Source organism: Agrilus planipennis, unplaced genomic scaffold (genome assembly GCF_000699045.2).
Source record: "Agrilus planipennis isolate EAB-ADULT unplaced genomic scaffold, Apla_2.0 scaffold127, whole genome shotgun sequence".
Lineage (NCBI taxonomy): Eukaryota > Metazoa > Arthropoda > Insecta > Coleoptera > Buprestidae > Agrilus > Agrilus planipennis.
The window spans coordinates 407,085-412,124 of NW_020442450.1; positions in this window are offsets into that span (position 1 = coordinate 407,085).

Sequence of the window (5,040 nt, forward strand, 5' to 3'; positions counted from 1 at the left end):
ATTATTAATATAAGTTACCTAAAAATTTGTTCACCAAGTTTTGTTAATTATTCTAACAATTTTTAGAGATTTATATTATTTACCATCCGACATGAATCTGTCCTGTGTCATCATCATAAGGTCGTCAGTTCTAAAACTGGTTGGACAAGCACCTCCACTCTTTCCTATCTTGAGCTAATCTTCACATTTCCCTAGCCTTTCCTGTTTAAGAAGGTGTCCTACCAATTTATCTTGCCTATTTATTATTGACCTCCATAGCGCCCTCTGTTCTCCTATTCTTTCTAATACCTCCTCATTTCTAACATTTTCTATTCATGGTATCCTCATCATTTACTTGTAATATCACATTTCGAACGCTTCGAACCTATCGGCCGGAAAGATGACAGAAGTTATTTGTATGAATTCCACTATACATAAGGTGACCATACGTCCCGCTTTCAGGCTATCCGCCCCTCTGGCCCAGCGAGAGCATAAAAGTCCCGCTTTCGCGAACAGACCAAATTATAATTTAATTTACGATTATTTTGTACCTACGTCAAACGCGTAGTGAGCAATGGGGTCAATTTAACACAGAATTAGAAGTATTTGAATGGATAAATTTATCGAAAAAACCGTACATGGGAAGAGGTACAGGTTATCATGGATTTATTTGTAAGGAACAGGACACCAATGTTTTTGACGAGTTTTCACATATTTCTAGCATTTCTAAAAATCACTAACTGGAATGCTGAGAATTTGACTGCTGAAAACCGTGCAAACAATATCCACTTAACGAACTTTTCTATAATTACTGAGTGTGTGTTGTGTCTGCCTGGAAGTAACGCATCTGTCGAAAGAGTATTTTCTCAAATGAACATGGTCGAGTGAAAAAGCACGGTAGAGCGTCTCAATATTGAAAGCCATTTTGACTACAAAAAATAGCATAAATAAATCGTGTACTGAGGTATATTTATACCTAAAAACGAAACCAGAGGTTTTTAAAAAGATTTGTTCAACCGACAAATATAAAATACAGCCCAACTAGAAGTAATGTAACGTACACTACCCTTTTTTAATAAAAAGGCTTGTAAAACAACAACGTCCCGCTTTGTCAAAAAATAAATATAGTCACTTTAGCTATACACCGTTCTATTTTTCAAAAGATGGTGCCGCCCTTTGACGATTGCTAGGAATAGAATATGTCTATGTTCAGCTTTCAATTCGCCTTGTTCTGTAGTCAAAGATGTTACAGTAGCATTTATAAAAGCTATAGGCGACCGAATCCTTTTTCAAATTAGTTTACAAACTAATAACTTGAAGTTTATATTCATAGAAATTTGTCAAAGAACGACTTAGAGTTTTTCAGCTCTTTTGCTTTGTGGTATCTCCTTTAAAAGGTTGTGACTTCGGGAATGTTAAAAACTGCAGAAAAGATAAAATCTAAATAAACTTTTTGGTGTGTCCTGTAATAAAAAGATTATTCTCCAACAAGTGATAAGTACTTAAAAACGTTTTCATTTACTTCCTGAGGTTCATCGTCCGCGTGAAATGGAAGTCCCTTTGATAATATTATTTTACAGTCAATAATGTGTAAATACAAAGAAGTACGTGCACTGAACCGACTTGCAGCGACCGGCTCTCTACGATACGATCGGAACGACAGCGTACGGCGCGGATTGAATTGGTACAATCGACACAGTGTTATAACTCACAAAAGCCAATGTCCTTAATTTTTCAATTAGCATATAGCATACAGCGTGAACTGTGTAAATATGCAGTGTGAATTTTTTGTTATTTTGACAGACAAAAGAAGAGAGTAAACTAAATTAAATAAATGGTAATATTAATATTTATATGTATTATACAGGTAATTGACAAACAGCAAGAGCGCGTGGATTGAAACAAATTCATTTAACATTTAGGGGTTTGTTTTTTCGAAAAACGCTCGGGCACATCGATCTTTATTTTTGGCTGTGGGTTTTTTCGTGGTAAATTCATGTATACAAGGTGGCCCATAAACAAGCGACTACCACCGACTTCATTTAACCAAATAGAAGCACCTGTTTTTTATTACATTTTTCAATCCTGCAGCGAATTTTAACTATGTTTCATGTTACAGGTCTTATACTTACAGTCATCAGCAGCATTGATAAATTTACGAATGATTTCTTTCAAAGTTGGGAAGGTGCGTGAGTTGGATTTGTTGTATTTCAGCTCTACCTCTGTTCTTCATTGCTTTCATATTGTAGCGAGCACGAGCGTGTTTGTGTGCGATCGGGCATACGTGTGTGTGAGCGGCTTATCGATTCGCCGACTAGCCGCGGGCGCCTTTCTTCGTGTGCGCCGTATTTGTAAACGTGTGTGTCGTACCTGCGTTCTGGGAAAGCAATTAAACAGTTCAAAGAAAAAAGAAACTTTTCCGGACGGCTCGAGAAAGTTCCCGAAAGGAAGCAAGGGAGTATTTAAAGGAAGATACGATCGCCGAAGAGGAGTAGAAATAAATTGACCGTTGCAGAAGTGAATCTATTACAAATAAATTGACAGAGATAGAAGTGAATAGTGATATAGCAACAGTACTGTAAATAAATCGAGTAATTCATCACTTAAGTTAGTAAAAATTTAATAGTGTTTTTAAGTCCTTTAATAATAATTAGTGTTTTGTCGTTGTGGGTCTTAAAAGTTAATTTGTTAAACCCACGAACATTACAATATTTTCCGGTTTATTAAAGTAGAATTTAGATTTCAGATTACCCTATAGATTAGTAGGTTAGATTTGAAAACCTTGCTGACCATTCGATAACGCCTCTCCCCCCATTAATTTGGGAAAATATTGTTAAGATTATCTCGTACTATACGCGAATAGTGTGTGGGAGTGCTCCATCCTGTTGGAGCCATACCGAATCTGCTGGTATATTTTAGTTCCCAGGATTTGGGTAAAGTGCAGTTAATCTGCGTATTATGTAATTTTATAATTGGTTTAAGTACACGAAGCGTAATTAAAATTATATGCGGAATTCAACGATTCAATAAAAAATAGGTGCTTCTGTTTGGAAAAATGAAGTTGGTGATAGTCGCTAATTTTTGGGTCATCCTGTATACATGAATGAAAAAAAACCCCAGCCAAAAAAAGATAGACGTGTCGGAGAGTTTTCCAAAAGACAAACCCGGAATTTTGAATGAATTTGTTCCAGTCCACAAGTCCTCACTGTATATATCCTTAAAGGCCAAAAAGGTAATTGTTTATTTCAGAAGTCACACCTCCAATTTTCTTGAATATTTAATTGTATAGTTGAGCGAGCTGATTTGGAATATGTGTTGGGAGCGATAACTGTTCCTTCCCCTACTGTTAACTAAGCCGAATATATAACTAAGCGAATCAATAGTAAGATTTTTGTGGGTTCACATTATTAAACAGGCAAAAAAAATGCACCACAGCCTAACTTAACTCAACCTGATTTTACTTATTGAAGTACCTTTATTAGAACCACTAGTACATATTATTGTTGCCGTGTTTTCTTTTTTGTTTGTTTTGTTTTATACATATATATGGGTTCGATTTTCTTCGGGTCCTTTTATATTATAAAATTTATAATATACAATTTTTTGATTATTTCTTTTTTCGAGTAATATGATGGAAAGTATAAATTATCTGTAACTACTAAAATTATAAACAGATAAGGTTTATGAGTTTGGATTAGGAGGTAATATTCAAAACTACTCATCCTATTCCAAAAATTCTTTCACCTTTAGAGTAGACCTTCAAGGTGGACATAGTTTATATACATATATTATTTCATTAAAATAAAGCGACTTTTAACGGAAGCAAATTTTGCAACCTAAGTCAACAAACGCTGCCTTTACAGTAAAAAATACAACAATGCTTTATGTAGAAATGTAGAGATTAAAATGGTTTATATAAAAGTCCAGGATGACATGTATCTACATGTTATTAATGTTACTTTACAAATTGATAAAGTATGACTCTTGTAACCACAAATTTAATTCCAAGCGGGCGATGGCGTGGCCACACCTAGTGGACAATAAACGTATATTTTATTCCTAGTTATAAAATCATCAAGCAGGCTAACATGTATTATTTTTTACAAAGAATGTTCAAATTTAATATAACAATTACAGATGGTAAATAACCTACTTATAAATATCTAAATTTCAATTTTTCTTTTTTTTAACCCTTTTGTATTGGCGTAACGTGTCGAACTAATCTATCCAAAATTATCGGAATATTTGATGGTTTTCAATACAGCTTAGGTTAATTTTACATCTAACAGAGCCTAAAATCGTATTTGACTGCGTTGACTGTAATTGACATTTGTAAAATTTAAAAAGGGCATATTGTGTTCTTACGTAATTACTTCATATTTTTTTAAAACATCGTGCGTCAAGTGTATACGTACACCGGCTAACCATGGAATATGGCTCAACACAATGTAAAGTTTTCATTAATTTTTTGAGACATACGTACACTGGGTAATCACGGGATGTAGTTTAACCCAATATGAATTATTTAAGTATTTAATATTAAAAGAGATTTTTTAACATAAAGTTACAGATATTTTTATTGGAAATAACATCAAATTCATTAAGAAAGCGCAAATATGGGCTCAAATTAAACGGGTGAGACGTGAGGTTAGAGTCCGGGGGCATGTACTAAAGTAAATGTTCATTTCTGTGTAGGATTCAATCATCACAATTACGCCATTGCCCTTTTGAACAAATTTATAGCAAAAATCAGCTACAATTTAAAAAAAAAAGTATATAGATATGGTTTTTATCTATTTTTATGTGCAAAGCTTGATCCATTCTTAGTATATCGTACAAATACTCAGTACAACAATATAATTAAAAATGATACTTGATAAGTCAAAGAATTCCAATTTATGCATGATTGGCAAAGTTGACTTAAATCAGAAAAATGTAGTGATCATTATCTTTTCTTAAGCTGTTTTTATTTTTCAATAAATATCATGTCTACTTATTCATCAAAACGTTTTTATTAATTGCAAATGCGATAACAAAATAATGAGACAATAATTGAAAACC